Raw genomic sequence first — 12,984 nt, forward strand, 5'->3', positions numbered from 1 at the left:
CACATAGTTATTGATGGTACAGTATGGAAGCTATTCTTTTGCATTATGTCCAGCCTTAATTGTATAGACTGTAATGGAGCAAAATGTATTAATTTGCTCTTTAGTTCTCACCATTTAAAATTCCCTGTCCCTTACACATTTTGAAAATTAAGATATAGCTTCACTTTTAGAACTGGGCATGTGCACTTAAAAATTCATCTTGAAGCATTTATGTATGTTGTTTGTGATAGGTTGCTATCATGTAAGAAAACGTGGCAGCCTGCAAATTTCTTACCTGTACTTTGAAGGCATACAGACTACATGTGAAGGAGACTGTCACATACTTGACTGAATGCTGCTGTGTTGTGCTATTCTGTCTTGTTACTCATTGACTGTCAATATTTTAAACCTCTGTGGATTGCCGCTGTGTGTATGGTACATAAAATGGTACATGGGACAGAATGAATTCTGCTACAGTGGTACTTGTTGTAATATATAGTTTACCAAGTACCCATTTTATTTTATTTTATTTGTGTTTTAATAGCTGGGTTTGTGGTCCCATTTTCATTGGAGATCCATGGAGAAAATCTCCAAGTAATAAAGAACAAACACATTATATGAGAAAATGACAACATAACTGATATGTTTACAATAATTAATTTTAGTAGATATGCACATTAATGCTGTAGTGATTGAGTAAGGGACAGCAGTCTGGAGGCAGTAGTTACATTATTTTATGTGATACTCCCAGATTTAAAAGTTAGTTATAGTACAGTAAAAGAATAATATATTGAAGTAAGTAATAGTATCAGTAATCACTGTCCTGTACTGTCTTGTACTACAAATGCTTGTGTTGTACAGAATATTGTATACTGTCTATTATCTTATACTGTCTCGTACTACCAATAACTCAACCTGTATGAAAAGGAAGTACAATGTATATTTATGTATTTGGAACTGTTTAATTTTTACATGTGTATTGCTATAATATTCAAAAAGGTATTAGAAATGTCTCATGACAGGCGATCTATCCCAAAATTACATAATGTTGGATGACTCTTAACAAATCTCAAACTAAATAAGTTCAAAACAATATTCTTTATACTCTCTGTATACCAGTGGGTGGTAATATCTCAACTACAGAAGACATACTGTGCTGGCTAACTAACATCAAACTAGAAACCATAATAATGGGTGATCTTAATATTGACTTCACACACTGTACCTCAGAAAAGGGGTACCACTCATAAATCTCTGTAGTTTTACGCAAGTTATTAATATACCAACCAAAGTGAACAAACCTAGTAGCAAGCAATCCATTCTGGACTGGATCTCAGCCAGTAAACTGAACAACATAACAGGCTGTAGGTGCCTACCTGACATCACTAGTGACTATCCTCCTACCTTCACTCTCAGACATGCTCTCAACTAAACAAATAAAGTAACAAAAAATACTCCAAAAGTCAAAGTAAAAACAACACAGAATGTCCCCAAAGTAATCTTGAAGCAAGTACATAATGTCTCTAATTTCACTGAAAGCACTTTCATTGACAGTGTAAAACAATGTGACTGGAGATCAATAAAAACAATGCCCTAGATCTGGCAGTTTCTTATTCTAATAACACAGTATTAGACATACTTAATTAACCATCATGCCCCACTAAGAACCAAAAATGTTAGATCAAACACTGTCTTTTGACTCATAAAAGACACCAAAATCTTCATGATAACCAAGGATAAAGCTTGATGTCAATGGCGAAACATGAAATTCAACACTCACTTTACTTCAGGCAGATTAGAAGCCTAACCAAAAAACAAATCAAATCATTTAGAAAAGTTTACTTCACAAGCCCATAGCTAAAACACAAAAATAATCCTAAACTCTTCTGGAAATCCATAAACAGCTTATTACAACCTGGCGACCCTACTGTTCCTGCACCCTCAAACAGCTTAGATAATATAGCCAACTAGATTAACTTTTACTTTATCCATACCATCCTCTAACTACTTAAAAACAGTCATCAGTCAACACTCACAATTCCACAACTATCTCACAACTCTGAAAACATGTTTAACTTTCAACCTGTCCTTACTGCTTTAATAAAAAAACACTTATTAAAACATGAAGCCAACAAATATAGCAGCTGACAGTCTCCCATCAGAATATCTAAAAATTGCTGCTGATGTTGTAGCACATCCCATCTCTATCCTGATAAATCGCTCAATTTAACAAAATATAGTTCCAACCTTATGGAAAAAAATATCTCATAATATCATTTCATAAAGGTGGCATATTCACTAACTACCTCCCATTCTCCTGTCCTATCTCAACTCTCTAGAATACTGGAAAAATGTATTCACTCACAACTCTCAAAATACCTCGTAACTCATAACCATATATTTTAATACCCAGCATGGTTTCAGCCCACAACATAACAAACCACATCCCTACTAAACTTTACTAATAATCTGATATCCTAAATTAAGACGGAAACAAAGGTAACACTGTCACATCAGTTAATACTAACGAGACTCTCTACCCTTCACCTTTCCAGTCAGCTCCAACCAGATTCCATAGCCACTAATCTGACCGACAACAAGTCATACAATAGAAACGGACCACTCACCAAAAGAAAGATAAATCCAAACAACAGCCACAGATAAAAATAAATGAATTTATTAACTTCTCAACCCTCTAGTGCCTCGGCAAAAAGCCTTCAAGAAGTGAACACACAATAAAAAAAAATATATATATATATATATTCTAAAACTTGTTAAACAATTTTTTTCAAATCAATTAATTAATTAATTAATTAAATGCTTCCAATTGCACTCAATATTCAATCCACTTGGTACTAATGTATTGTATTTTAAAATATATACAGATTCATTATGGAGTAATTTATCCGTAAGGGGTCCTTTCACTCACATTGACAATTATTTGTTCCAAAATACTCCCCTTTAAACACTTTGGATCACTTTCATGAAACTTTTTAAAATGCATACCCAGAGGACTTTCAACACATGCATTTCTAATATGCCTAACATGTTCTTGCAGTCTTACTTTAACATACCTCTGGCTTTCCCCTATGTAAAACAACTCACATGGACATTTTAAAATATAAATTACTCTTTTTGTGTTACAAAAAATTCCCCTGAGGGGTAAAATAAAAACAGGACTGCACAGTTTTCTTCCCAGTATCAATTGCAGTTTCACAAGGATCTACTTTGGCCCCCTTCTTATTCAGTATATCCAACAAAATGGCAAAACTGGTTCAGTATGTAGACAACCTCACCCTTCTGTGATGAACACCAGACACTGGCAAAATATTTAAGAATGCTCAGGTATCCTTCACATCCATAGCAACATGGCTACAAAACCACAACCTCCTCCTTAATCCCCTACCCAAAAATAAGCTGTTATTCACCCCTAATCACTTCACAACCCTAAAAAAATCATTACACATTACTACTAGCAAAAATGTAGTTCTTGAAATAGTACCACATAGCAAGTTACTAGGTATCACAATAGATAACAGCTTGAGATATGATCACCATATTGCCCACACAATCAATAAAAACACATCACATACTTGGCTTTCTTTACATAACCACACCTTGCATCAGTAACAGGGCAAGAAGATCAGTAGCAATAGCTTATCTCCTGTCAACCCTCCTCAGTGCTTCACCTGTTCTCACAAACCTAAATATAACCACAAAAAAACAAAATTTTCAGACTCTTATAACAAAGTTGTATGCTTCACTGACTTGTACCACTGTGCTATGCTCAAACAATTTAACTGGTTGGAGCTGCCTCTCCACCTTAACTACACTGAACTGACGACCGCCCACGCCTTAGTATATAAACCAGGCAACTGCCTAGCTCTAAAATGCAAAATACAAATTTCAAATATACAAACCAAAAATGAACTTACTCTTCACTGATAAATTTGATACAGACTACTAAATCTCTAAACTCAACCAGTAACTCTTATACTCTTAACTATGTAGCCAAGCGATGTAACTCGATTCAGTTGCAAATCAAACATACAGAAAACCCATCAAAATTCTGATGAAGGATCACTTAATTAAATCTTGTATCTGTTCCTGACACGGTCCAGATTAACCAATTCAACCTCCATGACTTTTAATCCTTAACTCCTTCTCTATGGAGCTAATTCTCACCATGTTAGAATAATATATGTATGTGTATGCCTACAGTAATACTACTGTGCAATTGTTTCAGAAGCCATTGAGAACACATATATTAATATTGTGGTGATTTAATACTATAAAATCAATTTCAAAATTTTAAATGTCACATCAATGTCACTTTGTCAGAGCAGTGTATACTATTGATTAACATCTTGCAAACTCTTGATTATATTGAACCTAATATGCATGTAATTTTACTAATGTTGATTATTTTTCCCTGGGCCTCTGATGAAAAGGATAATGTTTTCTTCCCAGTTGGACTCTCATGGTAAACAAATGCAAATAAATAATACATAAATACATGTTGTGGTTGATCATTTGGCCTATGCATTTTAAAATAATTACTGTCAAAATCAGAACCTGTTATAAAGAAACTACAGCTTAATTTTAAAAGGACAGTAATTTGCAAAACTAAGGAGCTGAAATATCTGCTGCTTACATAGTATGAAATATTCTTCCTGGAATTCAGAAATATTTGCTGCATTGTAGTAGGCAGTTATGTGCACTGAGCATTCGCACACAATGTGTATGCAATTCAGAGATGCACTTAGAGCGAGTGGAGGAGGCAGAACAACATAGTTACTCACAGTAAATGCTAATGGCAGTATAATGACCTGGTAGACCAACAGTATTAACATGAATGTCTCATTGTATACAGGTGAGGGTAAATAATATGGCAGAGTGATTCAGAAACATATAAAGTCCATGATATGATGTTCTAGTAGCAGAATTATGTTATGAGTTGGCATAGCTTTAGTGAAGGTGTAAATGCAACAGGCTATTTATTATTGCTGTTAGCAGCCACAGTGGTGGGTGCCATCACCCTCAGAGATACCATGTCAACCAGCTGTGCTTCACATTCCAAGGCCTTCATGACACCAATGCTGTAGACTGGTACTGTAAGGATTGGGCCATCATAAAGGAGCTAGCAGATGTGTTGGCCTCATGTGCAGCCTCAAGGGAGTCATGGATTATCTATCCCAGTGGATACTAAGATACATTCGGCCTTACGAATATTAGCTAGGGGGATGTTTCAGCAACCATCAGAGGGCATAGTGGAGGTATCCCAAGCATCAGCCTCTGGAATACTCCATCAGTTCCTTGATGCCCTGCTACAGCACTTAGAGGAACATATATATGGTTTGCACATACCACAGAGGAACTAGCAGGACTTTTATGAAATAGTCCATTTCCCCTGAGGTGCTAGGGACCATAGATTACGCATGCATCAAAGTAAGGTCCCACCTGGTGAGATGGGAATAAGGTATGTGAGCCGTAAAGATTGTCACTTTATCAGCTGCCAACTTATCTGTAATAAATAGAGTATTAAATTCAAGTGTCTGCAAACTACACAGGTAACTACCATGACTTCTATATATGGCACATGTATGACCTTCATCAACAGTTTGTGAAGGATAAATTTCCCCAGGGGCATCTTATTGGTAGTGCTGAATATGCCATGGAGCCCTGGTTGATGACATATCAGAAATCCAAAGACTGCGACCAACATTGGATACAGCTATGCCCTATCCCAAACATGAGTCTTTGTGCAGCATGCATTTGGGCTGCTAAGGGCATGCTTTGCTTTCACTGCCTGGATGTATCTGCTGGTGCTCTGCAGTATAACCCTAGCACAATTGCCAAGATATTTTTAATGGGTGCAATGTTACACAACATTATATTGAGGAAGCAATTGTAGCAAAAGGAGCATCTCCCTCTGCACTAGGCAATGGAGGGTGAGGCAGATAAGGAGTTAGTGGATGACCAAGCAGCAAAGAAAGACTATAAAATACAGAGGCAGCAGAGTACACAGTGGCATCATCAAGAGGCAGCTGCTAATGCATAGCTCTGACCCATAGTAAAGATTATACATTATATTAAAATGTGATGCATGCAAACTCACAAACAGTTTGTGCTTACCCATGCATAAACTGGCCACACTGTGCATCAGACATAGGCAACCCAAGTAACAAAGTACTAAGGGCAGGGCATAGTTGTCATCATTTGCACAGGTCGGGGAGGGAACACAAATGTGCAATTTTTTCAACAGGGAAATGTTTGGTGCTGTAGAAACTGACAATATTAGAGTGCATTGTGGGTCTGAAATGGGAGTGGAGGGGAATACCATAAAATGCTTTGGGAACGGCAACTGACACTTTGTGGGTGTTGAACTGGGGGTTTTGGGTGTGTGTGTCTCTCTGTATGCTGGGTTATAGCTTCAGCAGATGGTGTTGCACTGTTGCTTGATCTTATGGACAGGTTCAAGGCATCCATAAAAGAATTGCAGGCTTCATATGCATGACTTTGTCCACAGGAGCTGCCTCTTCCAGAAGTTTCACTGGTAGGAATACATCCTTGTCCAGAGATGGAAGTGATTTGTGACTGTGAGCACTGAAATCCACCAGGAGTAGTGGTGGCACTAGCTTAATTGGCTCTGGGATGCACTGTCATACCCTCATGCATCCTCGCACTTAATGTTGCTGTGCTGTGGAACTGGTGGCACTATGTGACTGTGACCTAGATCTCCCACTTCTATTTCAGGCACCTTCATTGGAGCCAGAGGTGGAGCGGCTTTGTGATATACTCCTGATGTGTCCTTGGCACATGGGAGATTCTGAACTGCACCAGTAGGTGAAGGAATATGTCAATAATTTGATTGATATACATGTATGCATACACACACACACACACACACACACACACACACACACACACACACACACACACACACACACACACAGATTTGCAATCCCCTTAGATCATCACTTATACCCTGTAGTACACATCTGATCCCTGCAAAGACAGATGTGTTGCTAGTCTGCACATTCTCTGTATTGTAGATTTTGACATAGCTAGTTTTGGTGTTAGAGGAAGTACACATGATGTCTGTCACCACTTGTATGCACATCCAAATGGTCATCGCCACACCCTATGCAGCTTAAAGCAGACAATCTGAGCCAGAGGAGACTGACTTCCTGGGCTGCATAGCCAGTTGGACTGGAACCACTGAACCCCACCAAGCACACAGAACAGACCCCCGCATCATCAAACATTCCCATAAGTACATTGTGCAACACAGCAGCATTTCTGCCTGCTAAGCATTTCCCACCCCTCTGCAGAAATGTAAGTGTCGTGTTGCATACTATGCTGGAGTGTAGGTCTTAGCAGGCACCTGGCTGCCAATAGTCAGACTTCAAAGGCAAAGCCAGTAATGTGTTAGAAGCACTGTAATTTCTAAGGACAGATTATTTCTTAGGTTCATAGCAGATTAACTAGGCCTAAGAGCCCTTACAAGCCTAGCCATATTTATCCTGAGTTGCCCCAATTGTCAGTAGTTTGGTGAACAAAGTTTGTAGTTATAAGTCTATGATATGATAATTAATACCGACTGCCTCTGTTCATAAGGGACATGGGTGCCACCCCAGGAGTGAATTTATGGTTACTCATCCATTGATCTAGGTTGCATTTGAAGAGGGTCAGGAAGGGGCTCTGCTTCATGTAAGTGGAAAGCTTGCTCCAGAGAAGGGGTAGTCTCTGAAAGATGTATCTATCTGTCCAGCATGATTTGTTCATGTCAGAGGCGAGGTAAAGATTTCTTGAGTGAGTGACCCTCGTGCCGTTTGATTTACAAATGTGTAACATTTCCATTAGGCTGGGTCAGAGGCTGCTCTATAAGCCAGGTACAGGTCACCCCTTAGCAGTATGTAGGAGACAGAATACAGTGACAGGGCTTTCAGTCTTTCCACATAGGACTTGCTTTGTGTATGGTGTGTTTTCATGGTGAGAAATCCCTGTGGTTTCTCCAGCTGTTGTAGGTGTCTGGTGAGACAGAACTGCCTCAATTCAAGTGTGTCACATAGCTCAGGAATAACTTGAATATGCTCAGAGACATAGGTATGTTCTGAAAACAATCTTTATCATAATTGTAGGAGACAACAGCTGATAAATATGCATGCATGTTACCCACAGGCAGCTTGCTGCGGTGATGAAGGAGCTGGCAGACCACTGTATTGATACCCATGTTGGCCACCTGTAAAAACTACTCTTGTAGTTTGCAGAGTTGTATCCTTTCCCGTCACTGGCAGCATCAACTGAGCCAGGACCCACTGGTGAAGGAGCACAAGGTAGTTTGTAGACTCCCTCTGGGTGGTGTATGGATATGGCACTACTGAGGACCATACCCATTCTGTCCTCCATCATGGTGTTCCCTTCCCTGTTGTGTCATTGTCCTCCTTTCTTTGTTGTCCAGTCCTTCCCATCACCATTTCTTCCCTTTGTTTTTCTGTCTAAAAACTCCACTATAATTTCCCTCCGTCAGTGTGCCTGTAATGGGAGCAGCATCTGGAGAGGTATATGCATTTTTCATGCACAGCTAGTTGGGGTGATTAATATGAGATTGTGAACACTGCATGAATTTTATAGCTGCACTTCTGGTCAGCATGGCCTGACTTGTAATATGTCAGCAGTATGTCTGCAGACCTGCCCCTTCATGTGTAGGAACGTACATTACACTTTTTTAAACAATACTCAGTGTTACACAGATGTCTGATCGCACACACTATGGTTATGCAGCCCCACACCACCACCAAGGTCACCAGTCACATCTGCAGCAACTCACTCAAAACCAAAGTTGAACTCCACTCCTGATAGTATGGTAAGGTTCTGCTGTACATAACTGACTGCCTCTTTGTAACAAAGGTAGTTGCATGGAATGATGCCTTTATCTGCTGCCTGTCAGCAGTCCTGTGGAGTGTGCCTCAGCTTACCTTTCTCAGTACTTTCACTACCCCTATTTTATTCCATTAAGGCCACGGTGGTACAGTGGTTAGCGTTGTTGCCTCACAGCAAGAGGTTCTCCCGTTCGATTCTCGGCTGGAGCGCCTTCTGTGTGCAGTCTGCATGTCCTCCCCGTGTCGAGTGACATATAAAGACATGCAGGTAGGTGCATGCATGAATGAGTGTGCCTTCTTTGAAGGTTGGGCATTGGCAACTTGGCACCGTAAAAATTAATGGCCAATCATTAGCGGACCGGAGTTCCACTGTGGCGACCCCTAAGCAGGGAAAGCCGAAAGACATTACTTTACAGTCTAGTTCATTGTTTAGCTATACTGTAAAAAAAAAGTGCGTCCACACTGCATTTGGCCAAAGATCACTAGGAAAACATTGCAGTAAATGAAATGTTAATAAAATGTGTAACCTACCTTCCACAGTGCTGCTATTCTACTTTCCAGATAAGTAAATATAGCTGCTTAGTCTTTCTTGTTGGAACTGCAAGCCTTCTTCAATAGAATGAAGAGTCTCTGTATGCTGTCCATGGCTTGTATTGCATATACTTGGGTCTCTCAGTGCAGTGTGTCATATGAATGTCTCTGAATCGCTCATTCTGAGCATCACAGTTGGAGGCAGACTCTCGAGTACAAGCTTACACAGCATCATGTACCTATGAGACACTGTGTGGTTGTCAAGGTCAGAAAGTGTTCCCCCTGCATTTCGTGGTGTAAGTCTGCTGATTGTAGAGGTGCTAAAGAGCACTGCCAATGTAATAGTTTAACAACATGGCTCAGAGGACAACAGTGCCTGACATATTTCACAACTTCCCAGTAACCAGTTTCCACATAGTTAAAATGACACTGTTCAATTTGCACCATGACACAACCTGTACTATTACATTACCTTGTGTTGTGAGGCATTTCTCAAAATGGGAAACTGGCATGACCATGTGATCCAAGCCATGATTCTGTGGTATGAGTCGTACATTATGGCTATGGCTTCCAGTGGTACTGTTTCATAGAGGACAGTCCAGTGGTACTCTAGGAAACCAAGATTTTCCATTGTTTTTCTTGCATAGAGACTACCAGGACCAGTTGTTTGGAGATTTCTATGAGGGTCCCCAGTAAAAGGAGGATTCCTGTCACAGTCTCTCAAGGGTAGTTCCTGATGCCAAAGGCATTTCTTGAACTGGCAAGCAGTGCATGCAGCACTGTAGTGACCTGTGGAGACACCAGGCACACCTTCTTACCCAATGGAAAGAAATCCCATTTTCCATATAGTCAGAATAATGTTGTCCAATTTGCACTATGCACATACTGCACAATTACATGACCCTATGTTTTGAGGCATTTCTCAAAGTGGGAAACTGGCATGACTGCAAGATGCCAGCTATGATTTTCTGACATGAATCCTACAGTACAGCCATAGCTTCCTGTGGTACTGTTTCTTGCAGGGCACTCCAGTGGTGCACTAAGGCAGCCAAGATCTTCCTTTTTTTTCTTTGCATGGAGACCACTGGGACTATTTGCTTGGAGGCTGCTATGAGGGTCCCCAATATAAGGTGGATGCCTGGTGATATCTCATCAGGGCAGTTACTGATGCCGCAGGCATTCCACAAACTGGTAAGCTGTAGTGGCCTGTGGAGGCACCAACCAGACTTTCTTAGCCAATGGGAAGTAGAGGCCAGAGTCAGGGCATTTGAGGTGTATCATAAATATGGTGGAAAGATTGTTTTCTACTTTCCCCATTCCACTGGTGTGGACTGTTGAGTAATTAGGTATTTTCTTTTTCCAAAACTCAGGAGGCTATTTCATTGAATAATCTCCATTACTTGAGGGTACTGTCCCAACTTTCCAGGCACAGAGCTGTGTACAACTGTCGGTTATCATTTACTTAGAGATGTAATTATTTCTTCCTCAGTAGTAGTTTTGAGATGTTAACTTCATAGCAATACTTACGTATCAGGCAATTACCTATAGAGAATGTTAACAACTTTATCCCTGTTTATGGCATGCCATGTGGTGAAGTCAGTGTATGTCCATGCAGTAATCACATAATAATACGTCTTGCCAACTGCTAGGTTTATGGTTTTGTTTATGTAGTGCATAGTGCAAGGAATTTTAGATATCCCCACTTAGTTACATTAGTGTACTTCATACTAGGTATAGTACACTTAGTATGTAGAGCAATCATAACTAATTAGTTATGATAATTAGTAAAGATTTTTTCATATCCCCTGTTCAGTATATGTAGTTAATAGTTATCAGCACATATCGCTGGATTGTCGGTAGTCATAGGTTCATAGGTGTGTACTAGGTTAATGGCCCTGGAGCCTTTACAAGCCTAGCCCACAGGATTACTCTGGCATCGTGCCACCCGACCTTAGTTCCCAGTGCCTCTGTCAAGTAGAGCCACTGGAGTGATCCCCGGGGTGAATTTTCTATTTCCCATCCACTCATAAAGATTTCTGTTGAAGAGGGCCAGTGAGGTGCACTCTGTTTGACATGTATGGGAAGTCTATTCCATAGCATGGGCAGTCTCTGGGTTATGAACCTGTCCCTCCAGCTTGTTCTGTTGATTGTGGTTATGATGTTGAGGTCTCTGGAGTGTGTGGTGTGGAGGGATTGGGATTTCTTTAGATGTATCATTTCTAAAAGAGCTGGGTCAGACATGGTTTTGTAAGTCAAGCAGAGATCACCTCTAAGTAGGCGATATGAGGCAGAGAATAGTTGGGAATTTTTTGAGTCTGTCTATATAGGACAAGTGTGTAAGATCTAGGATCCTCTTTGTGAGGTACTTTTGCAGCCTCTCCAGTTGTTGCAGGTGTCTAGTGAGGTACATGCAAAATGGGGCATTGTACTCGATGATTGGCCTAATGAGGGAAGAGTAGAGGAAGACAATGACCTCTTTCTTCCTGGATGCAAATACCCTCAAGTAATGAGATGTGCCACATAGAAGGACTTTCTGACCACAGTGGCAATGTGATGGTCAAAAGAGAGGTTGCTGTCAACCTGTGTTCCCAGATCTCTTATAACGCCTTCTGTATTCAGTGGACTACCATTGATGTGGTAATTCATGGGAACTGGGTTTTTCCCAAAGGGGCTGACGACACATTTTTTGGCATTGTCTGTGCATCTCTCTTATGACTTTCCATATTAATATTTCAGGGGTAGTTCTAGTAGCATACTATCCTAATTATCCACAAATAATACTGTATTTCATCTAGTGTCTGCATTTTTGTCCCCTCCCTTATAGTTTCTTTTTAATATATTTGTTTTGTTTGTTTATGTTGTTTCCGTTTTGCATTTCTATACAGCAGTAGCTGTGCTTTGACCTGGGACCACGAGCCCCTCCCCCCATGGATGCATATTTCCAGGAACACCAATGTGGCTGCCTTTCAAATACTTTCTTCAGTGGAGGCTAATAGGCCCTCATCTGCTGTCCCTGTTGGGACTTCACCAGCTGGGCACACTGTTGTTTACACCAGTGGCTGTGTCAGAGGTGACCAGTATGTTACCCACAGGCAGCTTGCTGCAGTGATGAAGGAGCTGGCAGACCACTGTATTGATGCCCATGTTGGCCACCTGTAAAGACTACTCTTGTGGTTTGCAGAGTTGTGTCCTTTCCTGCCACTGGCAGCATCATCTGAGCCAGGACCCACTGGTGAAGGAGCACAAGGTGGTTTGTAGACTCCCTCTGGGTGGTGTATGGATATGGCACTACTGAGGACCATACCCATTCTCTCCTCCATCATGGTGTTCCCTTCCCTGTTGTGTCATTGTCCTCCTTTCTTTGTTCAGTCCTCCCCATCACCTTTTCTTCCCTGTTAATTTTATCTGTTATTTGTTTGTGAATTTGCCCTTGCTAATTACCATTACCCTATAACCATTCCTTTAAAATCACTCACATCCAACCCTACCTTACCTTCTTTGCTTAAAGAAAGTGGGCATCTGTCCCACAGGAAAAATTACCATTCTTTCTCTGTCTACATCCTTATCTTTCCTTACCTGTTCCTTTATG

General features: G+C 40.5%; 1 protein-coding gene across 3 annotated transcripts in view; it reads left to right on the forward strand.

Annotated features, from left to right (window-relative positions):
• Positions 1-4,496, forward strand: part of LOC122809098 — a 1,918,481-nt gene extending 1,913,985 nt beyond the window's left edge. For all 3 annotated transcript variants that reach the window (XM_044080326.1, XM_044080325.1, XM_044080327.1), the window contains one exon: positions 1-4,496. This exon is cut by the window's left edge and continues 502 nt beyond it. The gene's annotated coding sequence lies outside the window, so the exon portion shown is untranslated.
• The last annotated feature ends 8,488 nt before the right edge of the window (positions 4,497-12,984 follow it).

Source organism: Protopterus annectens, chromosome 8.part0 (assembly GCF_019279795.1).
Source record: "Protopterus annectens isolate FY-2018-M chromosome 8.part0, PAN1.0, whole genome shotgun sequence".
Taxonomy (NCBI): Eukaryota; Metazoa; Chordata; order Ceratodontiformes; family Protopteridae; genus Protopterus; species Protopterus annectens.